The 16,081-nt window shown below is 38.0% G+C and overlaps 1 pseudogene; it reads right to left on the minus strand.

The window, feature by feature from the left end:
• Nucleotides 1–8,850: 8,850 nt before the first annotated feature.
• On the minus strand, nt 8,851–11,174 carry LOC105101569 (THO complex subunit 6 homolog; annotated as a pseudogene).
• Between the last annotated feature and the right edge of the window lie 4,907 nt (nt 11,175–16,081).

A 16,081-nucleotide genomic window follows, 5' to 3' on the forward strand; every position in this document is an offset into this window, starting at 1 on the left:
TATGTAAAAATTCTCTGAGCGTTCCTAAATTCCAAGTCAACCACAAGTCCAAAATACCAAAATAATACATCATACGGTTTATGTGATTCTAAATGTTTGAAATTTTTCTGATCATTTAAAAATTGTAAAAATCTCAGTGAATTCATATTTTTGGGAATTAAGGCAGGAAGCTATTTTGTAACTCTATACTACTTGACCTGTCATGTTTAGGCTGTAAGTTTAAATCCAGATGTTTCTGAAAGCTGTCTTGAGCTCAGCTGACTGGTGGTCTTCCAAATGTAAAATGAGTCAGCAGCAGCTGTTCAATTCACAGCAGTTTGGAATTTCTGCAATAAAATCCATCCCAGAGTCTTCCTTTCTTAACTGATGAACAGAGGATCTGGACTTGAATGAAACAGGTACAGGATCATTCTTAAATGTATGAGGGGTTTTGCTTGTTATATTATATATTGGTTCAAACCTAATGGAAAACAGAATAACAGTAAACAAAGAGAACATAACTATTTTTTATATTCTTTGAAGTAATCCTACTTCTGGGAGTCATTCTGAGGGAAATAATTGAAAAGAAGGAAAAAGTAATATACATGAACGTGTTCACTGCAGGTATCATAACAGGAACATTGGAAACAATAGATAGAATTATTTATTTGGTATTTACTATGAGACCTTGCATACATGATCTCTAATGTTAAAAAAAAAATCTGAAAGGTGAACAGTGGTATCCATAGCTTTGAATGAGGAAACCACATGCAAGCTCCCACTAGCAGTAACTGACAGAACCAGCAGACACACCAATGCAGGATTGTATGATGAAAGGCCATGTCTTCAGTGACACCACAACCGTAGCTGGTAAAAATCATATTTTGACGAGAAAATCCCTGTGAAATGTTGAATGAACAAGCTTATATACCTGAATAATTATAGCAATAGAAAATAATAGCTAATATTTTGAGCATTTAATATGTACCAAGCCTAGAACAGACAACGTAAAGGTGTTATTTTATTGTATCCTCTCAATTCTGTACATAGATGCTGTCCTCATTTTAGAAAAGTTGTACATATTACAGCTCTGACTTTGTGTGTGGCGAGTACTGGAGGCTGGTTGTGTATTTGTAAGTATACGTGTAAAACTACTGACAGGAGCACATCGAAAACATTCACAATGCTAAGGGTTCATTTTAATGCTGGAATTGAATATTTTTTACATTTTCTCTTTTATGCCTATTGTTTTTATTGTACAATACAAGTGTGTGACATTTTTATAATCAAAATAATATCAGCTTTATTTTTTAAAGAAAAAGAAGTATATCTAGACTGAGGCCAAACACCAATAAGCAGGAATGAAATGGCCACGATGGGGACTTGACCATGTTAAAATTTCCATTACTTTTCAAAATAAGTGTTCTCAGAGCAAGATAAATGTGAACAGGTTTTTAGAAATAGTAATGGAATCAGTAGATAAAGGAAACGTTGGAGAAATATTTTGGACCAGTGTTTTTTTTCCTTTGGTAACCACATTTTACCACTTTAACAGTTGTGAACTCATTTTTATCGTGTGGTGGTCATTTACTTCACACTGATTTTTATTTCTTATTTCCTTTCATTCTACCTTTGTGGATAAGCTGATGTTGAAAGCCCTGATTGGTGAATTACAGACAGAAATTAGGCTGCAGTAGTCCACAATCCTCAGATGATTTTATTCTTTTTATTCAAAACAAGAAATACATTTAAAGAGTTTTATTTAAGAATTACAGGAAGGATGTGCCCATGTTGGTTCATCGATTGTACCAAATATGCCACATTGATGAGGCATGTTGAAGGTAGGGGAGTATATATGTGTGGGTGGGGAGGGCTACGTGTGAACTCTGTATTTTCTGCTCAGTTCTGTTGTGAATCTGAAACTGCTCTAAAAGGATAAAATCTACTTAAAAAATTACAGAAAAGTAAGTTATAAAACAGAAGGTGAATGGGTGACCTAGGTTTGCAGAGTATAAAACCAGGATTAAATGCTTTTGGATCTGATGTAGCAAAGAGAGCAGGAAGGCATGTGAGAGAGATATTAGGGAAGTTATGACCATATACCATAATATATATGAAATAACTTTGCAAGATCTTATTATCTATTCCAATGTGTTTACATTGGGCAACCAGAACTTTCCAAAAATCAAAACCTAATCATGTCGTTCTCCTGGTTAAATGCACCAGGGGCTCCTAAGTACCCTCAGAATGAAGATCAAACTCCACAGCTTACCAAGCTGGGCCTTGCTCACCTCTCTAGTTTCATATTTTGCAATTTTCTCTGTGGTTCTCTATGTTCTAACCCTACCTAAACCGTTCTTTTACAATATCATGATTTATTCTTCTTCCTTGACTTTGCACATTCTATTCTGCTCAAATTTCTTGTGTCTCTCCTGAATAAATGGATGGAGAGATGGATGATTCATAAGTAGATGTGATATAGGTCCTGCTACTCAGTAGGCAATGGAATTTGATAGGAAAAGTAACTATCAAAATGATAGAAAGGTACTGTCAAATTTTGAAAAACATCAAAAATAGTAATAATAATAAGAAAACAGTTTTGGACACTGCAGTTGCATTATGGAAGGGTGAATGATCAGAAGCTGGGATGGTAGTGTTGCAGAAAAACATGTGACAGCTCAGTGTTACAGCTCAGTTGTGACAGCAACCTGGATCTGGGCAAGAGACCAAGCAGCACTCAGAGAGCTGGAGAACTCAGGTCTATTACGCCAGCAGGCCCAGAGGAGTTAACACTCCAAGCTATGGACCCCATCTGTAGGTTTACACAGGCTTTTATAGGCTGCCAGTTTACACTTTGCAACATCATACGCAAATAAGGTATAATAAAACTTGACTAATTAGGAACAAGCTTTGTAGAAATGGACCAATCAGGAGTGAGAGAAATGGACCAATAAGGAGTGAGGGAAATAGGCCAATCAGGAGTGATAGAAATAACCAATCAGGAGTGATCTCCATTCAAATAAAGCACTACAAATGGACCAATCAGGAATTAGCTCATGGAACCAATAGAATTTTAGGGGTAAGTTCCACTTTCCTAGAAGTAAGCTGTTTCAGAGGCAAAAAGTTAAGTCTGGACCAGGGAACAGGATAGTGCTGGCAGGAGAGTAGTGGCCCTGCTGGTCTTTTTCATGGAGCTTCCCACCTCTGTAGGGAGAGTGGCCCTCACAGCTCTGACACTGACCTAAAGTAATAGGGTAATAAGGTCAACAGATGAAAGGATGGGGAAAGCAGGTGGAGAATCAGGTAAATATACAATTCTGAGGGGGAAAGTCATAATGGCACTTAGGCAAATAAAATAAAACAGGTCTTCATCAAAGATAACACTGGTATTTCAGAACTGAGGACTTTACAAGGGTGCTTTACTCAGATAATAAGTATTATTGAAAAAATATAAACTTATAACTGAAAATGTTTCTGTATTTGTGGTATATGGAGACTCAGTAATTCTCAATATTGCATAAGATTAGATTGACTCCATTTCCATCTTTTCAAATAAGAGGAGGAAAGTACAGTCCTAAAGCACTTCAAAATTTCTTAATTCAGATGGAGGTAAAGAACCCCATTCTATCTTCCATTCATTGGTGTATCCCACACACTTACAGGTTATACAGTACAGAATGTATTAGAGAATTCAGTTTAATTACTTATTAAGTCCAAGATTAGTAAACATTGCAATGAAGATTCCAACCATGTAAAAATATACACTGGTACTTTCAGGCAAGATACATACTGCACAAGACTATTTGTATTACATAAAGGAATGACTTGATTCTTTTAAGTCTGTTTGGTTTTGCAAATTAAGTGACGTGCATTGAAAAACATTAAGCTCCATGTTTCCATTTTGAAAATAACGGCATTAATCATTTCCTTGAGGAATCTGTTAGTTGCCAAGAGCCCTCTCTTTTCAGAGAGGTATATTAAATGTTATTTGCTGACCTGTATGTCTCATGTGACATTTTTTTTTCTTTTAAACAACCTGAGTCTGACCTTGCATTTTCAATTGAGTCATTATACATTTGTAAGCATTGCATTTTGTAATAAGAAATGTGAAACACTCTATAGCATTTATCAAGTAGATCCTGCCTTATGATTTATTTTGTGACTTTGTTCAGCACAGGGAGATTCCTGGTTAGTATTAGGAATATGTGTGCGCTGGTAGTCATGCAAGCTTTAGCAAAATAAGTGGAGATCTGGTTCTGTAAAAACATGGGAAATTTCGTGTTCGCTGAGCAAGAATAATGGTCTTGTAAAACAGAACATGTGGATATATAAACAAACACATATTTATGCCTAGAAATAAAATACGTTCACTGGGAAATTCACATTCTCTTAAAATACACACTCCTTTTACACTTTCATGACTTTATATTAAGGAGTCTTATGCATGCAAATGAGTACAATGCCTAGAGAACTGGACACCTCAAACCAGGTGATGACCAGCTCTCGTGGTAGTGGTGATAGGGAAGCTATTTAGATTCTTTATGAAGGAAAATGAATGGGGCAAAATTAGAAATCTCCAATTAGCCAAGTCTTCCCTTCTTTAAAAAAGACAAACCAGAATCATTGGCATGCTTTCTGCCTTTGTTATATAAGGAAATGTGTAATTTCATAATATTAATGCGTGTGTGTGTGTGTGTGTGTGTGTGTGTACATGTACATGTATATAATTTAGCTTTCAGCATGTGATGGGCTGTGACTGTGAACTGAGAAGGCTACTTTACCTCTCTGAGCTTCAAATATCTGTATCTATGAAGTGAGGATAATAATGCCTTCCTCATAAGGTTGCTGTGGCGACAATGAGACTAGATTTTATTACTCACCTAATAACAAAGTCTGGCACATAGCATTATGTTTAAAAAACTACAACTATTTAAAAAAAATTTAAACATTTGCTTTCCAAACTGTACCCAGCAAAGCTAAGTGACATTCTTAGCACTACATAGCTTATTAATAATCAGATGAAGACTTTTAAAATTACTTTTAGATCCCAGTGAGTATATCTCTTGTGTAGAAGAATTTAAATTAATTTTTATAGATGTTTCTCCCTCAAGTAGGTGGAGTGTAACTCTCCAATTCTCAAGTATTGTCTTTCTAAAGAGTACAGTATTGAAAGGGGGAACAGAAGGGGACTTTACAGCGGAGAAACCTGACAAGCACTACCGCAGCCAGGGGATGAAAATCAGCATCAACAGTGGTAAGTCATGTTGACAGTGTGTCTGCTTATCGGTGTTGTGAAAGTAACACAGAATGGCATTGTTTTCTGAGGTCTCCTCCTCAAAGCCTATAACCACAGTCTAAGCATGATAGAAAGAAACATCAGAAAATCTCATTTTTGGCATTGTGTACAAAATATCTGACAAGCACTCTTCAAAAATGTAAAGGTCATCAAAAAAAGCAACAGACGCCTAAGGAGATATGATGAGGAAATGTCATATGACATTCTGGATGGGATCCTGGACCAAAAAAAGAACATTAACTAACATTAAGGAAATCTAAACAAAGTATGGACTTTAGTTAAAAAAAATGAATAAACAAACCAAAAAACCCCCACAAATCCTGGTGAAAATGTGTACTGTCTTGGATTTGATAGACACGCTTGATTATGTTATGCAATGGATTTCTCTAGACTTTAAGAAGACATATCAGCTAATCCTGTTGTAATGTGAATAATTCTCTCAATGAGAATCTGAGAGCAGTTCTGCTGGGCAGGGCCTCCGCCTTCAGAGAGTTATTTGAAAAAGAAAAGATCTGCAAGAGAATATATCTTAGCATCTCAGATCTGAAGAATTCTTAAAAAGCTTCCTGGAATAAGAGATAAGGCTTTTCCTACCTGACATTAAAACCTGGGACATATCCTAATGTTTATGAGAGATGTGACAGTTATATGCAGAAGAGATTGTACTTTGGAAAAACAAAGTCCTATATGAACATATAAAAATGAATTTCCCAGGCCACCAAGGATGCATTAAGTGCAATCTGATGTGTTTTATTACCCTTCTACAGTATTGCAAGTGAATACAATTAGGAAATTTGCTGATAGCACATACCTACCAAAACATTATAGCCTCTGTGAATGCCATTCTTCCAGGCCCTTGAGGCTACAGGATTATACCTTTAGTAAGAAAATCTAGGATATAATTTTTTCCCAAAATACATTAATTTCTTTTGTCTATCATTACAAGGGCTACAAGTTGTAACAGAACAAGAAATCAGAGCTTAATCATTTTATTGAAATATTTACTATAAAACAAAATATCCTCTAATTTTCATTATATCAAATCAGATCTGTAAACTATTCTAGTTTGTGAATATGGGTATGGCTTTGACTTGTCTATTCCATAACAGTTGTAATGAACATCACATAGATTGCACACAGATTAGTGGTGAAAGATTCCCTGCTCATTTCAGCTTACAGGAAGTGCTTAAAGGCATAACTTAAGTAAGCCAGCAAAATCTGCATCATGCTATTCTTTTGTATGCCTCATGGAAGGTATACTTAAGATGTGGTACAGTGTTATCTATATTGCCTGATGTCAGATCTCATTGCATGGTGACTCAAGACATACCTGTTGTGTGTTAGAGAGGAACTTGGGAAGTATAATTTGAAAAGCCAGAAATCTGGCTTGGCTTTCCAAAAAAAAAAAAAAAATTGTAGTGATAAAATCACATAAATTAGGAATGAAAAAACATTTAGACTTTGGCCAATTTCAGGCTGGTTTGTGGGCTGTTTATTGTCCTTTTTATTTTTCAGAGATGACACAGTTAATGGTAGTGTTCTCCAACAGTGTGAGAATGGTTTTTCCTTAAACTTTTCTGCAAAGATATTCTTTGGATAAAATAAAGTCTGTCCTGGAGCTTTCCTGTGTAAATGATTTATAAAGCCTGTGGTTAATCAAAATTTGCTCTCCAAGGTTACATTCATTAATTTATTCATTCACTGAGTACTTATTGACTGGCACCATGCATGTCAGCATTGTTCTGAAACTCTAAGTATAAGGGTGAGCGAAAACAGACATTATACCTACCCTCATAGGGCAGACAGTCTAGTGAGGAAATGGATATTAAGCAATGGACACACAAATAATTCTAAGGTAACACAATAAAGTAGAGATACAGAAGAGACAAACACAGTGAGAGTACAAAATAAAGGATGGACTTGGTCAGGATTTGAACTGTTCAGCTATTGACATGCTATAGACACACACATTTACAAAAAAAGGAAAAAACAAAGTAAAGAACTAAATAAAAAAAAGAAAAGAAAAGAACGAAATGAATGAGCTCACCTTGTCTATATTTTATGCCTATCTTTTTGTTTTTGTCAGGGAAACCCTAGCGTTTTGCGGTTTTACTTCCCCAAGTAACAAGTATTTGTTCTGGGTTCTTCCAGTTTCTCTATTGTAGCTTCATGAGCACAACCCAAGGTTATTGTTTTTTTTTTTTTTTAATCACCTGAATTTGACTGAAAACTGACAAAAATGGGGTGAGGGGAGGGGAAAGAAACTGGTTAGACATACAAAACCCATGTGGGGCCAATTCAGTTGAAAGGTTTCCTTCTACTTAACACGGGCCTCATGTAAGATTTGAGGAATTTGTATTTCAGGGAGGATACAGGTTCCAGAAATGGTTTAGAATTCTTATTTTCTATTGCCAAAGTGGCTGAGATTCTCTCTTAGTTATGAATGAGCTTGTTGGAGGCTCGTCCCGCTCAGCAGCACCAGCTCCTGTGTGTGTCTAGTGGGGCAGGGAGAGACTGTGAACTAACTATACTCCATAAACCTGTGGGCAAAGTCTTTGCTAATATTCTTGCTACTAATATGATGTATAGATAATATTCATAAAATTGCTTTTACAAATAGAAAACCCAAGTGAAATGTGACATTTACAGAAATAGATTAATGGATACATCTACACAGTTTAACTGGAACAGCTGTTTTGATTAAAGAGACCTGTCAGTTCAGCACAACTGCTTGAATGACTTTTTCAATTTGATTTAATTTGATCTGATCTAAGTAGTGTATAATACCAAGGTAAAAAATGTACCCCATTTCTCAAAATTAGAAGCATGGACTTTAACGTTGGAGGGAAACCAGAAGGTTACCTAACCCCACCTCCCAATCAGCACAGGAACATTTTTTTCTGTAAATTCTATTCCTTTCAGTTCGCCTCAGCATGATTACATGCAGCAAAGGAGAACCTGCTGGTAGGCGGGCAGACAGTTTCATCCTAATGCAGTTATGAATACTAGGACTTTTTCTTTTGCATCCGGTTGTAGCTTCTATTCCTTTCCCTTTGGAAAGGATGTCTTTCTCTCTTCTACACAAATGCCTTCAATTACTTAGTATGGAAGTAATCCTAGACAACTTACTTTCCTGAGCACCAGAGTCCTCATCTGAAAAAAGGAACCAGTAGTATTATTTCCTAGGGTTTTTGCAGGAGTTAGAGCAGACAACTTACTTAAAGTGTCTCCAGCAACACAGAAAGCACTGCTTTGTCAGTGGTGCAATCAGAATAGTATCGTTACTGTTGTGCTGTTATTTTACCTCCCTAACATCTCTGTTTGCCCAGCTATGCATTCCTTGCTTCTTTATTTGTTCTTAATAGACTTCGATCTATTTTACCTTAAATTATAGAGCTGAACACAGTACCACCCATGGTCCTAACAATGTAAAACACCATGTGACTGTTTCACTTATTGGTCTGGACATTTTACTTTTCTTTCAACATAAATATTACCCATTCTTAGTGTCTTTATCACACCATTGGATCATACTATCCCAAATAATTCCCTAGGTTCTTTTCTTCCTTTCTTTGAAAAGCCCGAAATTTTATTTGTATAAAAAAAAGAAGAAAAAATGCTCCAAACCAGAGATGGAGGTGGGGGTGTCGCTGGAGGTCAGAAGGACAGGGAGAAAGCTTGGTAGCCTACGCTGGTGAAGACATCCACCCTGCAGCTGTTGCCTGAGGCTGTCAGGACCTTGCACTCAGGCTGATGCTTGCTGGCTGAGGCTGAGTCTTAGCAGCCTGGGGAGAAGCCAGGCACCTGGGCCTTGAGCTCCTCACTTAGCTGCCACTGGCTGACGTAGTGACCCTGGCCGCTGATAGAATCAGGTCCTGGTAGAAGGTGACGTGCTTCTGTGGTGCCATCATAGGGAAGATGGTGGTGGGTGTGGAGGATCCGAGGTGCCAGAGGGTGAGCGCTGGGCCACCTACACCGACCATCCAGTCTGAGTCAGTTGCCAAACATCCGATCCAGCGCCCACTGTGGGGCCGAGAGCACTCCTCGTGCTTGTAGACCTCGGTAGTCTGGACCTCCTTGGCCTGGCGGAGGTCCCAAAGCCGCACAAGCCCCATCCTCGTCACCTGACAGCACCTCGGGGCTCCGCTCCTGCAGTGCTAGGCAGTGGATGTAGTCCGTGTGGATGGAGTCGCCTGAAGGTCCCCATCTCAAGGTCCATCAAATGCAGCTGACAGTCTCCCCCAGCCAGGAAGAGGGATTTCTCCTTGGGGAGGAGAAGCAAAGCACTGACCTCAGGTACTTCCAGGCTGGTCCTGTGTGGGCGCTGACATAAGGAGCAACAGCTCCTTACAGCCCTTCTTGAGGATCCCTGCCCAAAGCCAGGCCTTCGCCTCCCCATCCCCAGCACCGAGCAGATGTCGATCAGGGCAGACCATGCTGTAGACAGGCCCAACATGGGCTTGGAAGGTCCCCACGGGCTTCTTACTTTCCTCTCTGGCCTCGGAGCTCAAAGCAGCAGACAAGCTAAAGACGGCTATCTGCCCGTAATTGTTGCCAGCTGCCAGGAACTGGGTGAGACTCTGGGAGAAAATGGTCCTATGCAGCCAGGGCAGAGCCATAAATGCTTCGGCCTGAGCCAGAGGCCCCGCGTACGGCACAGCTCGCTCCACCTCCAGAACTAAAAGTCCCAGAGCGCCCGCGCTCCAGGCAGCCCCACGGGTCCACCAGCGCCGAAGGGCGTCTCCCCTTAGCGGCGCCCCGCCTCCCAGCACCGCCGCCGCGCACCCCGAGCCCCAGGAGCGGAGGAGCCCGCCAAGAGGAACCCAACACTGGGCGGCGCCCACTGCGGCCGCGCTGCCCCTGACCCCGACCCCCACCCCCACCCCACTGGGCGGAGCCGCCTGCCGTCCGTCTTCCGTGCCCGCGCTCCGGGGGGTTCTTCATGTGAACAATTTTACACCTGTCTTTTCTCATATATCCTTTTGGTTTCATTTTAAGCTAAAAGTAAGACTTTTAATTTATCTGCATTAAATTGTATTTTTCTGAGTGGGCTTTTTGTTTTAGCCTGTTTAGAACTTTAAGAATCTTTAACCTGTTATCCAACAAATTATATTTTAATCATAACTTTAGGTCATCTGCACATTTGACAAGTCCCTTTTCTAAATCTTCAGTCACACCATGATTGTTGACTAGGATGTAGATGAGAATTAGCATTTCAACATTGTATTTATAATCCATCAGAGGAAATGAAGCCCTAACATACGGCGACAATGGTGGGGCTCCAGGGCAAGGGATTGAATTCGGGTATGATTCCTCCATTATAACCTTTAACAACCAGTATTCAGGTAAATTCCTAAATCCTTTGATTTGCCTTGATTTTAGAAATTACTCTCAAATGTTTTCTCATTCTTACCTACACAAAATGTATGCAACACATCAGGCCTTGCAGGTTTAGGGTTGTAGCTGAGAGGAGCAATGGAAAACACTAACATTTAGTAACATCAAACCCTATATTTAGAAGGAAAACCAAAGAGATTATTATTTTCAGGCATAGAATCCAGCCTGTCAGTCTCCATGGAGCTGGTTGACAGACTCCTAGAGGCATATCACTTTAAAAAAGGAATTAATAAACTTAAAAAAAGGAATTAACATTCTCTAGTGACAGTGACACTTTTGAGATGCAAAGGGTGGTCTGTTAATAATTTCACCAAGTCATTAGGCATAAACAAGACTGCAAGGGAAATCCTCATTTTCATGACTCATATTTTATGCTCAGTAAAATGGATATTTAAGTAATTGAATTGCACTTTAGAATTGAGTGGAGATTTAGAAGTCACTTTGTTCACCTTTTCTCTGCATGCAAAAAACATCTGACTCAGTCCAACCTCTCACAGTCCATGTTACAACACCCCTGAATTGATGATTTTTCAGTCTCCTCGAATGAATGCTTTCAGTGCTAAGCATGGTGGCACTATCTGGAGGGGTAGTGAAAGGGCTTCCAGAGGGTTTAGCAGTTTTACGTATTACAGTTCTCCTAGATAGAAGTCCTTCCTGGAACTTGTTCTTGGTAATTCACCTTCTAGCAATTTGTAAGTTAAATTGGTGTCCACTTGGTAGTGTCCCAGCTATTTGAAGACAGTTATCACATGGGCAGAGTTAAATGAGTGATATGATGGCATGAATACCACAATGTACATTTCCCCTCCTCAGTCAATGTGTATTGAAGTGAAGTGTTTAGTCACTTGCTTATCTTTTGGTGAAATTCTCTTATACGCTTAAAATATTTCATGTTGAAATATTTGACCGTGCCGCACTTCCTTCAACAACTTGTCTTAATTCTTTAATATGAGATCAAATATTAACTTTTCTGGGAAACTTGCTTGAACTCTACACTGTTTTGCGTCCTCTTTTATTTACTGTTCTTGCTCCCCATGCACTGTGTCTTCTCCTTCTCCTTCTTCTCCTTCTTCTCCTTCTTCTCCTTCTCCTTCTTTTGTTCTTTTATTGGGGGTAATTAGGTTCATTTATTTACTAATGGATGTACTGAGGATTGAACACAGGACCTTGTGTACACTAAGCAGTCACTCTACCACCGAGCCATACCCTCCCCACTGCGTCTTCTCATCCTCATTATCACACTTATCACACTTTTCACACTGTGTTTGTTTTCCTTTCTGACTCTCCTGATTATACTAGCATTTACTGAGTGCTTACTATGTTCCAATTTCTGCCCACAAGATTTAACTGATTAACTCAGTTGATCCTCAGAACAAACTTATAAGAGTACAACCATTATCATTCCCTTTTCAAAGGAGAGGAAACCAGAGCACCACTAGTTAAGGAAATTGTCCCAAAATCATAAAGTCCTAAGTCCTAGAGTGTCTGATCCAAGATGTTGGGCTCCTAACCGTTACCCTATGCTGCTTCTCTTTAGCTGCTCTTAGAAGGCAGGAGCAGGCTTTGATCTTTGTGTTATCAATATCTAGACCCTGCCTAGAACGTGGTAGGGACTTGAAAAATAGTGTTGAATAAATGAGTGGATACATGTTTTCTACTTAAGTATTTTGAGTGATAGAAAGCAAAAGTCATCAAGATTTTAAGAGTATAAAGGACTTTAAAAACTTATTCAAGCTCTTGTTTTGTATCTGGAAAGATTATGATGCATAGAGCTAAGTTCTATGCATAAGATCACTTTCATAGTTTAGCTAACATATTTTTAACTTTCTACCATATGTCAGAAACTGTCTCAAATGCCTTACATGTACTATCCTGTCTGATCCTCATCTGAGTGGATATTCTTATTATCTCCATTTTAGAGATGAGGAAACTGAGGCATAAAGAGATTGTCCAGTGTCTCATAGTTGTTAACTGGCAGAGCAAGGAAAAGAATCCAGGCTGGCTGGCTTCAGGATTCATGCTCTTACCCATCACACTGAATTGGCTCTCACATATCTAATCATTGCCAGACCTAGCCCCAAGTGAATGCTAATTCCCAGAGTTTTTCCATGTCTTATCCACATATTTCAAGAAATACACTTACTTTAACTTAATGTCAATATTTACATTGTGTAAATTTTATAATGCACTTAATATGTTTTATTTTATTTGCACTTTTAAGTCTCTTGGTCTTTAGAACATGTTTTACAGATCTACAAATATGATTGAGAGAAGTGCTTATGTAGTTTTTAAAGCAATCTTTTAATTTATCCTAGAGAACTTTCAATTTTTTAAAAAGGTCATCTATGAGTACCCAAAAATTGTCAGCAGCTGTACATAGAAGTTGAAATATATGTATGAGTCTATCTGTGTGCATGCATGTGTGTGTGTGTACACATATAGGTATTTGAATTTTAAAATGCAGGGAAGATTGGGACACATCTTAGGAGACTTCTAAATATAGCTTAATTTTAATGTTTATTTTTCAGCACTCAGAATATGAAATTCTTCTTCTATATTGGAGTTTTATTTTGGGAGGAGGATTAATTGGTTAGTTGGTTGTGTTATGCTTGCAGTTAGTTTACAGATTTTAAAAAATGAAAGTTTCTTTAAAAGTTTTTTTCATTTTACTGGGGTTGTATTAAACGTATAATTGAACTGCAGCAATAAATCATTGTTGTGTGTCCTGGCTTGTGATTCATAAGTCTTGTAACTACTACATGAAACTGCAAACCCAAGAGTCACATTTTATTCCTTTATCTGTGGAACCTCAGGTGTGATAGTCTGATGACATCTGTGAGTTGGGCCATGTGAGTCAGCAGCTTCAGCTAGAAAGATCTTATGCATTTAACCCCTCGATTTCTAAAGTCCCCTTTTCTATCTGCTCTCAAGACTCCATCTGTGAATATATATTTTTATGCTGACACTATGACCCAGTATGTTTTTGTGTGGCTGAACCAAATTATGTGGTAAAAGTGGGCTCTTCCAAAGGAGGCTTAAGTTGTGTTCACATTACATAGAGTTAATCTGTGCTGTTTGAGAGACGGTAATTGAGAAGTTGTAATGGAATCAATTTCAGTTTTGACTTTCAGTTTTTGACCTTTCTTTCTTCACATTGTTATTACCAAGGTCATTGTCATTGTCATTACACTCTAAAAGCATGTACTTATTTTTCAATTAAACAATAAAGTGCTGATAGTTTATTTAACCCCCAAGAAACTGGAATTAAATATAATCTGCACTATGTCCTCGTGAAGGTTTGCAGTTCAAAGCAAATTTCTCATATGGTCATTATACAGTTAATGAATAAAACTTTGACAACATTAGCATTCTTGACAAGCAATTTGTTTATTAAACTGGCACTTCTTATACTTGTTTGCTATGTTCTTCAATAGAAAAATGAATATTAATACATCTATTGGATTATTTTGAAAATAGGATGGTATCTAGAACATAAAGCACCACATATCACCAATGTACATGTATGTATGTATGTATTCATGTATTTATTTATGAAAATAGAACCATCAACCAGCAAAATATAAGTAGCACCCAGAATTTATTGACTGCTTACAGCATACTTTGGCAACAACATTTATCTCATTTCAATGCAGGTTAAAAGTGATTGAATTTTGAAGAGTAGGCTTGGTAACATTAAACTCATTAACAGTGGGGTTGTTCAAAGATTTTTTTTTAATGTATTATATTGACTCTGAGACACCAGTGATTGTAAGCAGCATCATTATTTTAGGGAAAATAATAGTGAATACTGACAATTCAACTATGGCAGTATAATTTCTTATCACTTTGATTGTAAGATGTACCCTGACTGGGAGAAGTTAAAATGTGATAGCACTGTATCTCAGGCTGACCCGCAGCTATAATTCAGAGATGAAGAAACAGTTCCTTTGTGTACGTATCTACGGTGAATACTGAGAAGTGGCCTGTGGCCTAGGGTTATGATATTATGGTGCCTTCCTCTAAAATTTAATTCAGGTTTGTCCTAGTGTAATTACTCATGAGTTTCTCAGAGTTTCCCACTGAAATGCTCTTGAATAGAGAGAGGGAAAATGAAACCCCAAGAGTTTGGAGGTATAGTCTGAAATGATCTAGCCCTACACAAAATTTATAAATATTAATAAGATAGTAAGAAATGTGCTAAAATATAAATTTTTAATAGATAATAGTGTTTTTATTTAAACATTTAAAAATAAAATTAATTTTCAAATAGATGTTCCGTATTTTTCCTGAGGCTTTGTATGCCCTAGGCTTAATTCAGTATGCCTCTGAAATTCAAGTACCCTTGGAGACTCGGGCAGCCAGAGACAAAATATAGACTTAACAACAGACCTCCATGATTTTTGATTACCCCAAAAAACTGACAAAAGGACAAAAATAAATTACTTAGTCTCATTAAAGAGAATTAACAAATTTTCTATGCTGGACTCCATCCAGGCAATGCCTTCCTGTGAAGAGTTAAATCTATTAGGATTTAACTGAAAATTATATCTAAGTGAGAGAAAACTGGAATTGCCTTGCTTGATCATAAAAATCTCCTATAATTGAATTGCACGTTAGTTTTCCTCCCTACTCCTGTGCGCATCAATCAGGAAGCAAGCTGACTAGCACAGAATGCCTTCTACATATCTTTTATGTGTGTGTTGCAGAAATATTTTGTAGAAAGCCTTTCTTCTCTAGCAAGGATTTAAATTAATACTAGGTAAAACCAGTGGCATAGTTACATCAAGATCTACAGTTGTTCATTTCTCCAGCAGTGCCCACTCATGCATACACGTGTTTATATTATAATTCACTGGCTCAGTGTATTTTATGAGATATTATCCTATTTCATCTTTAGTTTTATTCACAACATCCAAACAGGCAGGAAGTAGCCTTTTATTTTTTAATGCGTCCAGAGACATATCTGTTCTTATATCTCCTGCTTGGACTTTCCCACCCCTGATCCCACCTGCAACGTGATCCCCACTCCTGAACCATCCCCCCAGAAAAGAAAGATTTAGGAACCTCTGCTTGCTGTAGAGTATGCTTCTGAATCACTGTACTGTACACCAGAAACTAATACAACATTGTAAATCAACTACTTCAATTAAAAAAAAATTAAAATAAGCCCTTTAAAAGGCACCACAATTTGGAATTGTTGAACAATTCTACTCAGAGGATCACTGGAGTGTTTCACCAAACTCATACTGTGAGAGGCTCAGATGTGTCCTTGTCCCCTGAATGGATGCATAATACGGAGAAGTGAATGCTCAGAGCAAAGCAGTGAAATTACGGTGATGCTTTCTGCATGTTTCATAGGGCAGGTCAGATCCGCTGAAAGTCACTTGGAGTCCATGAAATTTATGACAG

The sequence above is a fragment of the Camelus dromedarius genome, unplaced genomic scaffold, assembly GCF_036321535.1.
Source record: "Camelus dromedarius isolate mCamDro1 unplaced genomic scaffold, mCamDro1.pat HAP1_SCAFFOLD_198, whole genome shotgun sequence".
NCBI classification, from domain to species: domain Eukaryota; kingdom Metazoa; phylum Chordata; class Mammalia; order Artiodactyla; family Camelidae; genus Camelus; species Camelus dromedarius.